Consider the following 13,947-nt stretch of genomic DNA (forward strand, 5'->3'; position numbering starts at 1 on the left):
TTGTAATGATGTAATAAAACCCAGCTATAACCAGATCTACTCAGTTGCACCTGAGGAATGTGGATAACTTCTGGAAGAGCAGGAGAGGAGTATTCTACAGCCATTTCAGGAGGCTGAGGCTGGTGTTGCCAGCAGCCAGTCTGCTGTGGAGGCTTACTGAATGGTGAAATAAATGCATGCAGTCATCTCAAAAGCTTTAGAAAGGCAAAGCTCTGCAAAGCAGGAGCTATTAGTCTATACACACAAACAGGGTTGCCCCATCCCAAGTGCAGAATCCAACACTTTCCATTGCTGAATTGGTGATTCTCCCTCTCTCTAATTTGTCGAGGTCTCTCTGCAGGGCCTCTCTCCCCTTGGAGGAGTCAACGGCTCATCCCAATTTAGTGTTGTTGGCAACACTTAGTATCCCTTCCAGTCCTGTGTTCAAGTCATTAATGAAGACGTTGAAGAGCAGAGAGCTGATGATGGAGCCCTGTGGAACCCCACTAGTGACAGGTCCCCAGTCTGATGTCACCCCATTCACTGTAACCCTTTGTGCCTGACCCGTGAGCCAGGTTCTTACCCAGTGCACCACTCAATTATCCAGCTGTGGGATGGACATTTTGTTCAGAAGGATGTTGTGAAAGTAGCAAAAGCTTTTCTGAAGTCCCAAAAGATTACACCTACTGGCTTTTCTAGACCAAGTAGGTGGGTTAACCTGTTGTAGAAGGAAATCAGGTTTGATAAGCAGGACTTTCCTCTCATGAAGTTGTGCTGGCTGTGACCAAGGATTGTATTGTCTTTCAGGTGTTTTTCAACATCTTCCAGAATAATCTTCTCCGTAACTTTACCAGGCACTGAAGTGAGACTGACAGGCCTGTAGTTTCTGGAGTCCTCCTTCCTGCCCGCCTTGAAAATCATCACAAAGTTCACCAACTTCCAGTCAGGTCCAGATTCCCGAGATCACTTGAAAATCATTGAGAGAGGCTTTGCAATTGCCTCAGCCAGCTCTTTGAGGATTCTAGGATGAACCCCATCAGGCCCCATAAATTTATAGGGAGACAGCTGGAGCAGCAGATCTCACACAAGTTCAAGGTTGACTGGGGTTTGATCATTCTCACAGTCGTGGTCCTCCAGCTCAGGACACTGAGACCCCCTTAGTCCATCACTGGTGCTGAAGACAGAGGTAAAGAATGCATTAAACACCTCTGCCTTGTCCCTGTCCCTGTTTTTGAGGTGGCCATCCTCATCCTGGAATGGGCTGCTGTTGTTTTTACACTGTCTGTTGCCATTAATATATTTGGAAAAACTTTTTATTGTCCTCCACATTTCTGGCAGCTTCAACTCCAGCTGAGCTTTGGGCACATGAATTTTCTCCTTACAGTGGTGATCAGCATCTCTGTATTCCTGCTATGTCACCTGACCTTGCTTCCACTGGGCATACACTCTGGGTTATGTGGGAACATTGCTGCTCAGTTAGCATTTGTCTGGGAAACTGAGAGATATGTGTGTGAACATTTGACTCTGTTAACTCAAGACAGCAAACAGTGAGTAAAGAGTAAGTATAAGGGGAGAATTGGTTGCCTAGGTAGTTGTTCAGGACTGTTGCAGCACTTTCTACGAGAGGAAATTATTACCATGTGATTTTACTTATTGATTTCTGACCTTTTCCAAGTATGTTTTGCTCTTTTTGGCCTACCAAGTTTGCATTCCAGATTTGGAAGAAGGAAGCAGTCCTTGGCTTTTTGACAGGGACTTAGAACTTTAATTGTTGGTGTTTGAGCAGAAGTCCCCGGCCCCCATGTGAACAGGCGACTTGCACTATTGGCCATGCAAGTTATCTGAAGCTACATTCAGATAAGTGCTGCTCTTCAAATCTCTGTGTGTATATGCACACACTGATCAGTCTCCTAGAAGAAGCTATTTTTGCAGCTAAGTCTGTGTATTACTTCCCCTGCAAACTCAGTGTTTTTCCAAGACTCACTGATTAAAATTAGCAGCTGAAGATGTTTAGGTAACTTTCTCTAAAGAGGATAGTGATTAATTTCCTTTTCCTTGCCCTGAACTGATCTGATTCTCCTAAATAAATTGTATCGGCACAGTTTTATAGCAGTTGTAAGGTTTTTGTATCATCATTGAGCCTTAACTTACTGGGATGTCTTCTGGTTTAAACAACCACCCATTTTGGTCAGTTATATTTTTCTAGAATGAGAACAGCTTTTTTATCTCCTATGTGTTTCTGGCCCTTCAATATGTTGCATTTATTTTAAAACCTCTTTTCAGTAATTTGTAAATACACAGTTTTTTTCCTTTCTACAATTTTAAGAATTATGGTACTTATAATAAGGGGGATTGAATTAATCAGGATCTAGAATGTGTATGAGCTACTGAAGGACTGTACAATCAGTTCAGTTCTAAAAGACCTCTAAGGAGATAAAGTTTGACTACAGATGTAGAGAATATCAACAGAGAAGCAAGACAATGCTGATGGAAGTACTTGCATCTTACTTACCAGGAGAAAACCACTTTTGTTCAAAAACTGGATCTTCTATACATTGTATTGTAGAGGTACACAGCCAGAATTAAACTTCTTCAGTTCTGTGCAAGGGGCAGCATTCATCTTTGGAAGTAGCCAAGTGGATCTCATGCTATACCTTTGCAAGCATGTACAGAAAACCACTAGGAGCCATGAATGCTGTGGTGCTCTTTTAGCAGTAAAAGTCAGATGAGCAGCCAGAAGTTGAATCTGCACTGGATGAGATGAAGGAAATGACACTGGAATGAACAGAGAAGGCTTTTCTGTAGCTTTTATAGGTCTGCTTAGGCTGCAGCAGGAAATGCTGCTGGAATGAGAATGATTTTTATCTGTACATCCAGAAACATTGGAAGGAATATCATTGTAACCGCAACATTTGGCCCAGCTTCTTCTCTAGCATTAATCATGGTTTGGCTGCACATCCAAGGAAGGGGTGATTACCTTCTCAAGGAGCTGTCAGTCCAATGTTATGTACACTTATCCTCACGGCAATGCCAGGCACATCTCTGCTACTGAGTGATGACTCTATAGCTCTTCATCAAAGGAACAAACAAACAGAATCAGAATTGCTTCTCTTTCTTGCTTCCTGAACATTTTTATCTCACCAAGCTTCTCCTAAGGGTGCCACTGCATGCTGATGTATGGGATTAGCTCTGACATATTGTGCCACAGGGTGTTACTCTTCAGGTTATTCCTTTTCTGCTGTTTTGCATCAAATTTTTTTCCTTTTTTCCTTTTTAGACATTGGGTGGGATTAATTGCAACCACTTAGCACCAGGAAAAAGATTTAACATCCCCTAAGAACAAACAACAAAAAACCTCCCTAACTGATGTTCCTGGATTGTGCACCTATCCTCACAGTTGCTGAAATCCTGTAAACAATGTTACAGATGTACTTCAAATTAAGTTCCCCCATTCAGGAAGGAAATTTGCTGGTTCTTCTCATTAAAATCAGACTATTTTTCGCTCTTACTGGAAGTGCTCAAATTGCTGAGTTAGTCTGTGTCCTGAGAGAACTTTGCAAAGGAAACCTGCTGCTTTCTGTATCCAGCCCTGCCAACATAGAAGTTATGTTGCACAAGCGAAGCAAACATCCTATTTCTGAAATATCCTTTGGATTGGACATATCCAAGTTAACTGTTGTAGTTCAACACTATGTCACTTTCATCTAGAGATTAAGGAGACTTTTATTTTTTGTGTGCCTCCTCAGTTGCACTGGGCTTTGTTAAATTTGCCAGTGCACACTGTTCCCTTCCTGATCTTCTCAGACAAAATTTCACCAGTTGGTTCATTTTTTAGCTCTTTTGTGCTAGTCCTTTTAGTTCCACTAAGAGAGACATAATGCAAACACAGGAATCAAGGTCTCTCTGGTGCATGAGTATGAAGTGCAGCAATAACCATTTAAGTTAGCTGATGAAAATTGTATCTGTGAGAATGGCTGTGGTAGTAGAGGTTATGAGTGCCCAGATATGAGGGTGGCTGTATGATCTGCCCTTTACTAGCAGAAGGGATAGCAGTGAAGCAGTGTGGCACAGTAGGGACTGTCAGAATTGGGCAACTTGTTAGGGCAAAAATAAGAGAGCCATGTAGCCTGCTTCTTTGTAGCCTTCCTTCCCTGCAGGTGGTGACAGGTGGATGAAAAAGTCTTGTTCTCATATGCATGGAGCATTTTCTGCACAAACTCAAATAACCTGTGCTTTCTGTGAAAACCTGCCAAAAGAAAGACTGCTGTGATTGCAGTTGAGATGCTGTGATGATTGGACTGTTTATATTTTATTTATTATTTTTATTTTGAAAAGCTAATGGATTTTCAGTCAAAAGCAGCCCTATACCTCAGGGAACAATACATTCTGTTTATGTCTGGGTCTTGTATTTATATGAAAACTCTCCTGACTTCCCAGATTTGGTGAACTGCTGCAGTCTTTATAGACATTGAGGTCCATACAGGCTGAACCTAAGGGAAATTAAGGTTTAGGTACAAATATTCTAATGCAAGTTATCTGCACGTTGAAGGCAGTTGATGTTTTTGCAGTATACACCATAAAAGAGCTTATTTTATTGGCAACTTATTTTTGTAACTTTCCACAGGTAATTTTATTCTGATGCTTTTTGTTTTACTCTCATCAGCATGTAGGTACTGTTGTCTCCTTATGGCATTGTTTTGCTGACAGGAGGACACTGCAATGCTGATTGATGCACTCTACTGAACTTTGCAGTGTCACACACTGATCCTTCAGGTGATGAAAAGACACAGCTCCTCTTGTTGTCTCGTTCTTAGGAGCTGCATTTAAATGGCACAGTCTCAAGCTGGAATTTTAAGATATATTGCAGTTCCAGACAAACTGACTATACTCATGAGCTGTTAGCATTGCGTTCATCCACACACCTACCAAGTGTTAATACAAATCACTTATAGAGGAAGGGATGGGTCTTACTTTTATAACACTTCCAAAGCAGTTTGCTTAGTAGAGGATTTTGAAATTAATCCAGAGGTGTTTTCCTGCAAGGATGGAACTGATTAGTGCTAAAATCAAGTGTGGAAAATGGAACTTTCAACTGCGCACTTTGTTGAGCCAGAAGAGTGACAGGACATTTTGCTTTTGGGAGCAGGGTGGTCATGAGCTGCTCAAGGACTTGAACCACAGGCTGACTCAGGCACCGTATGCAGGGAACAGAGGAATCAGTGGTTTAAACCTTTTCTGTGTCAGTAATGCAATGAAAATTAAACAGATGTGGCCATCATAACTTAGCAATATCCAAATTATCTTTCTAAAGTTACGTAAGGCAAGGATTTGATGATCATAGTAACTAAATCCTAAAGAGGAGTAGCTCCAAGTAGTTCTGGAGCTTCAATATGAAAATTGTTATCTTTGTAAACTTCTTATAGTGACAATGGGCTGGCAGGGACTAATTCCTGCTACAAATAGTGATATGTGTGAATTACTTTCAGCTTTTTCTCAGTGTCCAGTAACAGCCCCTGCAATAGCATGCTTGATTTAATTCTGAGCATTTATTGTTTTCTGGGGGAGGGTGGGGAAAGGGACACAAAACCACTGGATTGCAAGAAAACTCTGTGATACTGGAGAAGGGAGAGGTTATTTTTGTTTCTGGATAATATGACTCTTTGGTTTCATATTCATAACCTCCTAGAAACCTGTGCCCAAGTAGTCTCATGGGGATTATTCGTGTGTGACATTAAGGATGATGAATGCTGTGTTGTCTTCTTGGTTTGGGCATCTTCTGGCTACAGAGCATATTCATGTTTCAATAACAAGAAGAAAAATAGCACTGGGCTATAAACTCATTAAACCCCTCTCTTCTACTAGAGCACAGGCCCACAGCTAGTGAGTCACCCCTGCCATGATCTGGGTATGAGCAGCACATTCTTCAGCGTTTACCAGTTTTACCAGTGTTAATTTTGCCCTGTCTGTTGTTGCATGTCATGCTTAACCCCTGCTCTGTTGTTCCTTTTGCTCCATTTACAAACATGTCTTTGCATTTATATTTATTTCATTCCAACCTTAATAGTGCTGTTGCAACCCTCTCCAGGGCTAAGCTGATGTAAGAGTAAGACTGAACTAATAAAGTGGACCCATACGCTTCTCATTTGGCTGAATATTATAATCCTCTGTCCTGAAGGTGCGTGCCCTAACTCTAGCAGAAAAGTGATTTACTAAATATTCTTTGTAAACAACTGTAGAAAACAATGTGTTTCCACTCCTTACTATAATACCATGGGGCTTGCTTATTTATTTATTTATGAGAATTAATTGGGTACAGAAACCAAATAATTGCTCGTGTGTATTTTTCCACACCAAGTGGTAAGTAGTAATGAGAGATAGGACAGCCAGGAAGAATACTGGATGAAGCAGTGAGATTAAAGGGATCGTAGGAGCAAGAGAAAATAAGCAAATACACCTTGATACCATTTTGTTGCCTTTCCCCAGTCTAACCATGGTCTGCTTCACAGCAGTGAAGATCATATTTGCCTGAAGTCAAACAATACATCGTGTATTGTCTGTTTATTTTTCACTGCTACCCAGAATGAGTAGACAAGGAAAATTAAGGTTAGCATTTACTCTTATCCCCCTTGATTTTAAGTGAGACCACAATAGATTTAAATTGTTTATTGATTCAACATTCTTTTTTAATGCCTGTAGCTAAATGCTTATTGGGTGGACAATCCATATTAACCATAGCAGAAGAACCAAAGGGAAAGACAGGATCTGATAAATTGCATTCTGCTTATCTTCGCTTTAGTCCTGAGAGTACTGTGGAGAAAACTCAATTGTTTCCAAGCACACAAACGAGAAAGTGGTTGGGAACACTCAACACACATATAACAAGGTCAAATGATGCCTGATGGTCTGGATTACCTTCTCTGATGAAATGGCAGCTGACTGGCTGGAAAAGGGAGAGTAGTGAATGTTGTTTATCTTGACTTTATCAGGTTATTTTATCCTAATTCTATGAACTATATTCTTACAAATGAACTGGGTAGGTATGGATTTGTTAAGGGAGCTACAGAGTACATGAAAAACTGGATGAGCCACTGGGCTCAGAAGGTAATGGGCAGTAATTCAGTGTCAGTGTTTTGCCACTGCTTAATGTGTTCGTCAACAACCTGAATGATAGAAAAGAGCTCCTGCCAAGCTTAAGGATGACACCAAGCTGTGGGAGGGGGGGAGGGACAGGATACTGATAAAGGGAAGAGAGACCTCAAAAGTCTAGAGGAGCTGGCTGATGGAAAACTTGTCCAATTCAACAAAGATAGGAGCATCCGGGGTGAACAGCCCCATGCTCAGTACAGGCTGTAGGTGGGCTAACCAGGTAACAGCACTGCAGAAGATCTCGAGCTTCCTAGTGAGCAGCAGGTCCAACACGAATCAGCAGTGTGTCCTTTAACAATGAAGTCTTGCAGCATACTGGTCAGTTATTAAGAGCATAACCAGCAGGTTGATGCAATTTTTCTCCTCTGCCCTGCAATTTTGAGGCTGCCTCTAGAGTCATATCTCCATTTCCACCCACTCCTACCCTCAAGAGAGATTTACAAACTGGAAGCTGAAAGGAGTCCAAAGAAGGCTCACTGAGATGACAAAGGAGCTGAAATATGTGACATTCTAAGAGGAGGCTGACGGAAGTGGTTTTCTTAATACAGAAGAAGAAGAGTTTGAAGGGGAATACTTGCCACGTAAAACAGTGTAGTGGGTGGTTGTTAGAAAATAGAAATCCAGACTCTTCTCAGGTGTCAATGCTAATGGACAAGAAGGAGGGGATAAGAAATGCATCATGGAAAGTTCCTATTTCCTATTGGGAAAAGATTTGTTGAAGAATGGAACATGTCACACAGAGAGATTGCAAAGTTTCTGTCCTTGAAGATACTCAAAACTCATCCAGACAGAGCTCTGAGCAATCTGATCCTCTAACTTTGAAGTTATATTGCCTTGAGCAGAGGGTTGAGCTAGCTGACCTTCAGACTATTTTTAACAAAATTCTCTCCTTCTGTGAAATTCTGGCAGTTCCAGAGATGAGGATCCTATGAAAATGTGAAAAGATTTTTAGGACTGCTTCCTTCGCAGACCTGGTGTCTATGTGCACGTCTTCCAAGCAGTGGAAGTTCTTACCCTTTGTCTGCCGTACTGTAGAAACCTTCACTGAAGTTTTGTTCTCTGTGTAGGTAGCTGTATTCTGTGATGCAGTTATTTCTGCACCTTTTCTGCAAGAAGTTATAAAGATAGCGTTATGAAGCAGGTTTCCCACTATTTAACAACTTTTTTCTAAAACTTCTCTGATATACTATTGTTTTCCCCAGCTGGCCCTCAGAACTGGAAAAAACACACTTTTGAAACAGAACTGGACCTCTTTCTTACCACTATCACAGAAGAGCCATACCATTTCCTTTCTTCTTAGCCATCCCTCAATGAAACATTCAAGGACTGCATTAAATAAATGGGCAATAGAAGCCCATAATTTATTTTTGCCCAGGTTATAACAGAAAACCTCCACTTTTTCAATTTAAATCCACTCCCCCTTGTCCTATCTTTACATGTACTTGTTTTGGGAATAAACCTCTCCTTTTTTCATGATTTAATCTGTATGAGTAACAAACTTGGGCATTTTTAAAAATCAAACTCACTATTTTTTTTTTTTAAAGCTGATTATCAACTGTCCAGCACTTTCACCAGTTTCTTTCTGATCATTCCTCTCTTCCTTAATGAAACACGACTTACTGACTTTGTAATCAGCTGTAATGACAAAAATATGTGCAAACATAAACACGTGCAAGACAATGACAACTGAACTGCAGAAAGGATAGTCTGAAGCATAAAGGTGAGAAGATGAGTTAATCTCTTTACATTTTCCCTTTACAAGTCTCTTTGGAACAAAAGCTGCTTGAGTTGTTTTACTGTTGCTTGTTAGATTTTAACAGAGCTCAGAATGTGAGGAGCCTTTTGACTGTGGTATGAGAGGCACCCTTAGAAGGAATAAATATGCTGGCTGCAGTCTGTCTGGTCTGTCTTGCTGGGTGCTGATATATATAGACACCTTCCCTGTTTGGCCTTCTGGCTGTGGAAGGGCAGGGAAAGGGACTATCCCTTTCTTTCCTCCAATAGTGAGGGGACTTCAGCTCTGAAGGGATGTGTTGGCAAGCAGATATGGGAATACTACACCTAGCTGCTACTACAGCAGTGAGTGGAATGACACATGGTAGCTCAGGGGAGGATTGGATTTTCCTTAAAAGAAACATAAATAAAACCCCCACATTTCTGCCCTTTAGATTTCATGGCCTTCATACAAACACAGGAGTATCACCCTAATTCTATGATATTTGAGAGCTTTAATAACCCACTCCACAAAACTATAGACGATCCAGGGAAATGTCTCAGATCTTCTCAGACCAAGTGTGGAGACTCTAGAAGTCTTTTATCTATGGGGGAGTGCGTGTAATGTTTCCCTTGTTCTTTTTGCTTTTTACAAGTAACACTTTTTACAAGTGGCCTCATGCCAAATACTAGAATATCTACTGTGCCTCTGTCTGTGTGTCTGTCTGTACATTTCTAAAGAAATTTTAGCTGATTCTTCACAAGCATAAAGGTGTTATAAAATGCTGGCATATCATATCTCCCTTGATTTTTCATCACTAAATATTGCAGTTTCTCTTTATTAGTCTGGTTTTACCAGAGTTGCAATTCTCCAACCTCCTCTCTAAAGTTTTATTTCTCTTCAGCCATCTCCAGTTCAGCCTTTGCTCAGAGTATTTAGTTTCCTTAATGATCTCCATTCATTTCTTTAGGTTCCTGTCTGTTTATTGTATCCACGTTTTAGCATTTGGATAATTCTGTCAAATAAAAGTTTCCTAACGATTTCCACAGTAGCCTTCTCTGACCCAGTCAAAAAACTTTTACTGAAAATAGTGAGAATACTGGGTCTGTTGATGACTGTGAGATGCTCTTGTGCAGTTTTACAAAGGGGGGAAAAATCAAAATCTTTTATACTGTATCTGAGAAGTATTGGCTGAGTTACATCTTTTTCTTCATGAATCTAAATCAGGATAATTCCAATGATCCAATCTTAGATGCAGAATTAGTCAACAATTTATCTCTAAAGGACTATATAGGTGCAATTGAGCCTTTACATGACTTTGTCACATAGGATTAAGGATGGAAAATCATATATATATTTATGAAAATAAAATTAATTATTTATTTAAATGGATGATGATAGATGATTAGATTAGACTAATGATTAGACTAAAATATATTAATCATTATTATTTAGTACACAGTATAGATAGCTATACCTGCTAATACAGGGCACTATTTATTGAAGCAATATCCAAGCCATGATATCAAAGTCAGCAAAATAATTATGAAGTAGAGATTGATGTTACATACCCATACCAATGACCATGAGCAAATCTCTTTTGCCCAACCTCAAGGAGTAACCTGGAGAGGGTTCTCCACTCAAGGGAGAAATTTCCACACACACTCCAAGAGGTGATATGTTAGAATATCCTATGGTTAAGAAGTGGAGCAGGGGTTTCTTAGTATGAAGTGACTGTCAGTCATATGTCTCTAGGCCAGCTGTGCCAGCTCAGCAGCTTTAGATAAACTATCAGCATTACAACTTTTTGGTTGCTTTATCAGGAGCTTTCTCTGCCACATGCTCAGTGGTGACAGTTTCTGTCAGGAAATGTTGTTCTTCCTCAGAGCATTTAACTTTCAGACTGAGTCAGACTGGTCTCAGCATTCTTCAACACCAAAGCAGTGTGATGCCCCTTCATCCAGCACTCGTAACTTCTGCAAATATTGTACAGTTCCAGCTCTTTTGCCTCCAGTTAGGCAGGGCATCCTGCTACAAAGGCACCATATATGTGTACACATATGTGAAAGAGGAAAAAAAAGGCAAGGCAGGACAGGGAAAGACGCCTCAGTATACTGGAAGAAAGACACCTTATTAAAACTGAATTGCAGACCACCTCACTTCAGCTAGGTAAAGACAAGATATACACAGGTGCTTAGCCAATTATTCCCATCTAAACAGCAGTTTCATGAGATAAAATACAAGACAGAGAGTATAGGGGTTTACAAGAGAAACATAAGGCAATCACATTGTTTGAAAGTATGTGACTATACTGCGATTTATTAAGGAAACCATATCTAGCAAGACAAAAGAATCATTCATTGTTGAGGCAGTGGTAAAGCTTGAAGAAAAGTAGTGTCAAGTTTGGGTGGTCTGATCAAAGGCCAAAAATCAGAGATCTGAAAAAATTTCCTATACAGAAGAACAGAAGGAATTTGAGTTCTTCAGTTTTAGGAAGAGAATTCTGATCTCTCAGGTGAGCAAATGGTGTTGCAAAAAGACACAGGAGATTCTCCCAATTTTAGACTGTCAACAAATCATGGATGTAAATTGCAGAAAGAGACATCCAGGCTGAATGTCAGAAAAATTCTTCTGGTAAAGACATTGAAGCACTGACATGTTTTTTGTAGGAAGCTTTCATCGTTTTAGGAACAGCTATGTCTGATTGGCTGTGAGGGAAGAGGATTTTCTAGGTGGTCTCTTGAGGTTCCCTCCAGTCCCCTGACATAGCAGTTTAAAGACATTTGATTAGTTTCCTGTTTTATAGCAACAAAGAGAATGTAGGCTACTTTACCTAAAATCAGAACCATCTTTTAAACACTTTCAGCTGATCCTAGAGTGCTATGCCTCTATTAGCTTATAAAGCTGGGATTAAGGGCAGTGGTAGGAAAATGTGTTTTATTTTTTGAGATGCTTAAAAATATTTTTAAAAAATTAAAACCTCAAGTAGTTGTATTAAAATATAGGGACTAAATGACAATGTAAGTGAATTCTTCAGCATCCTCCTTCAAGTAGAAAATAAGTTTATTCTGAGATACTGCATTTCCCACTTTAACTCCTGTCTATTCTAGCAGGGTTGAAGCTCTGACTGAGAGATGTGGTCTGACAATTGCTGGGCCTGCAACACACTCTTTTTCAAGCATCTTTCAGTATTGTTAAAGCATGAGCATCTCCTCTAACTAGACAAATATTGTCATCTTGCACAATGACTTCTCTGTAAGGCAAAAATAAAATATACCCTGTTGTACCAGCTATTGAAGGAAACACAAACATTTAGATGATAGTGTACATGAGGGCATCTGGAAGCCCTTTTGTAAGTCATGGAAAGGACCTGGATATAAGTGGTAGATGTTAACCAGATTGTCAGCTTTTTAGTAGGGGTAAGGAAAACCTGTAGAAGTAATGTTTTAAAGAGTTGCCATTCCTTCTGTCACTGATGTAATTTGTCCAGATGTATTTTTGTCACTTATTTAAGGAATAAGGAATCCTTTCTATTAAAATTGGAGATCTTACTTTTTTTCCATCAATCATTCATATTCTCTGAGAATGTGGTAATCCCTGTGGAGAAATTAACTGCAAGTAAAAATCAGCTTTGGGAGGTGTCACTGCTGCTGGAAGACCATGCTAAAGGAAACTAGTTTTATCATTGGGGATAGTAAGATTTTCTCAAGTTGCACCCACTGCTGTGATATCGGTGATCTTTTGTGGTTTTCCCCCACAATGGTTAGTATCATGCACCTATTTTGCAATAGAGGATATGTTGCTGATAACTTCTGTAGCTTCGGCTGTGTAAGCAGGTGGAACTAAACAGCAGGGGAGATTGCTCTGAAAATAGAGTGCAGAGTAGCTTGTTTCTTAGGTGAAGTTATATTTGAGCACCCTTATGACCCTCTCTCTGCATTCACTCAAGCTCTATGATAGCCAGGTCACTCTAGCAATCATGACAAACTATAGAAATCCTCTCTGAGGTCAACTGGTCTGAAACACTCGTGATTCAGAGAGACATCTGCTATGACTGAGATGCTCAAAAAGGCGGCTGCATTTCAAATGAAGATGGTTGTAGTAATAACTTCAATTCTGGCATACTTACCTTCCTACTTTTGGATGCTAATTAGTGGGAGAAAAATAATGCCTGAAAAATAACATCTGTTTAAGGACAAATAAAATACAAGTCAATATATGAGTGCTTCAGAAGGATGCTTGCATCCTTCCTCTACCACCCCAGCAATTTGAGGTCTGAAAGAAAGCACTGCTAGAACATACTTTTAACTGCGCACACACAGGGCTGAACAGATTGTTGTTTCAATTCAGCACACGATGCTCATGCTGTTTGCTCTGCCTGTACCAATCTCAGGGGACTGAATGCGTGCCTTTCTCATTGTTGCACAGATGTGTTTTGAATCTTGCGGGAAGAAGTTATTTTAGGACATGGTAGTTCTCCAGGTGAGACTCAATGAATTTACACATTGGTCATCTTGGCTTCCTCCTTCCCCTAGAAGGTTTTGACTAAATCATTTGTTCTTCTAGTCTACATAGTTTGTAGACTCTCCATGATAAGGCTGTGATGAATTTGAAAGTTATAAGCAGTCAGTTCTTCTTACATGTAAGAGCAGCTGTATCACTCAATCTGGGGCACCAAACCACTCTTAAATTGCAGAGTAGGTGTGGTATACTTGAAACCTACCAAGTCTCTCCTAAAAAACAAAAAACAAAAAAAAATAGAAGTTCTGTTGGCTTCTGTAGATGTCAGTATTAAACTGGTTCATATTTCTGAGGCTGAATGATTTATAATGACCATAATAGTCCTGAGGGTAGAGATATAGCAATATAGCAATCTCCATCTAAGCTGAAGGCAGAACCTGGTAGAACAGATTGCTTCCTCTAATAAAAAAGGGGTTTAAACAAACCCCAAACAATATAAGATATTAAGGTAGAACAAGATCAACTCTATTTACTTTTCTTCTAGCTGTGTGTGCAAATCTATCCTTCTCACTTCAGAAGCATGTGCTCAGGAGAAGGGTATTAGGTAAAATAAGGACAGAAAAATAACTGTGACAGAGTGAATAGTA

Source organism: Corvus hawaiiensis, chromosome 6 (genome assembly GCF_020740725.1).
Source record: "Corvus hawaiiensis isolate bCorHaw1 chromosome 6, bCorHaw1.pri.cur, whole genome shotgun sequence".
NCBI lineage: Eukaryota > Metazoa > Chordata > Aves > Passeriformes > Corvidae > Corvus > Corvus hawaiiensis.